Consider the following 1,744-nt stretch of genomic DNA (forward strand, 5'->3'; position numbering starts at 1 on the left):
CAGAGAAGCTTGTTTTGTTTTCTCTGTCCTGCCCTTAGCTGGTGGAAGCAAGCCAGATGTGAACAATGGTACGCGGAACATGGTGTTCGACTTGCGCGTGTAACTAATCTGAAAGTTAAGGTTGCGTTACAGAAAATGAGAAGTTAAACCTTTCCCAATTAGAGCTGCGTATTTCCTGGCCTGTGCAGGCTGTAAGAAAACGAGATAGCCTGGAACTTGACTGGAACTGCAGTGCAGCAAGTCTGCCAGTAACGCTTTGCACATCGTCCTTTTGAGAGGGAGTCCCAAGGAGCGAGCCAGCTTGCCTCTGCAGGCACTGTGTGCCAAAAACCTCCTCATACAGCAGGATCTCCCAGCTACTGAGGTGCAAGGTGTTACAGGCAAGGTGCAGCGCTCTGCTGGCTCTTACGCCACGGGAGCACTGGCACGTTAACTCCCTTCGCCTGCCTCTGGCTGTGCCTCCGGTGTGGGGCTGCCTGGGAGCGCTTCTGGAGACTGGAGAGAGATTTATCTAAGCTTCCGGAAGGAGTAAGAGTGCAAGGGATGGGAGGAGGGGAAAGCAAAGGGTAGGGATGGAAAAGGAAGGAAATGAGAAGGGAGGCTACAACACAGCAGAGTTCAGCTAGAAGTGTGTTGGGAATCGCTGTTGTAGTGGGAAGGCAGTAGTACCATACCGTAGCTACAGAGAGATACAGCGGGCGATAAAGGGCGATAGTAATGCGATAGATATCTTTGATCTTGGCAATGACGGCTTGAATTGCCGATGCCCAATACAGCACAGAATAGATAAGCAGTATATATGTACTGCACTTAGTCTGGTCTCCAACTCTCAGTATTTCAAAGGATAACAACATGAATGTTTGCACACAGAAATTCGATGTTTTTGTGGAGACTGGGATCCTTTGTGCTTGCTAATGCAACGGTGAGCAAAACAAGAAATACATAGTTTGCCAACTCAGGAATTCTTTACTACATTTCAAAAGATGTAAGATGCAGCGACTTTGAACCTGCAGGTTTTTCCAGTTGTCTGAAGTAGTACCGTAGGTTTCTTCTAGGCTAACGCTTAACATCACAAAGATGGATCATGACAGTTGTGATTTTAACTTTAGGCCTTTTCAGGACAGAGGTGATAATTTTTTGGTCCCTGTTTTATTAATGCACTAGTTTAATGTCTGCCCTGTGTATTCTCTGTATTTGGTTTAGATACCTGCTTAGGTGTAGTATTTAGATTTAAAATCTGAATGCCTTGCAGCCTTCATACCTGTTATCTTCTCTACCCTCCTCTATGGTAGGGAAGAAGTGTAGACAACATGTGGGGGAATACAATAGAGACGGGGTGACTTGTTCATGCTTGTGAAGGGGGGCTTTAGCAGGTGTAGGTGACGGCCAAATCCTGGGTTTGACTGTCTGAGTGAAAAGGTATGTCTGATAGTTAAAGTGTTCTTTCTGCCTCAAAATATAGTATTCCAAATTTTTTTAGACTAGGATGGTTCTGCCAACTTATTTTGTTTAAAACTTAAAAGCTACAACTCTTCTGCTTCTCCAGAATATGTATATTCTTTATGCCATGAAAGCAGTGTAGTTTTTAAAATAGATGTTAAAAATAATACCAGTTGTATAGGCAAACCTTCCCCTTTTCATTTTTCTTTTTTTTTTTTTTTTTCCCCAGGAAGGGGTTAACACAGGACAAATTGAGAATTTAAATTCCCTTAAACCTGTGTCTTGCTGTTTTAAGTCCTGAGTC

The sequence above is a fragment of the Eurypyga helias genome, unplaced genomic scaffold (genome assembly GCF_000690775.1).
Source record: "Eurypyga helias isolate BGI_N326 unplaced genomic scaffold, ASM69077v1 scaffold38227, whole genome shotgun sequence".
Taxonomy (NCBI): Eukaryota; Metazoa; Chordata; class Aves; order Eurypygiformes; family Eurypygidae; genus Eurypyga; species Eurypyga helias.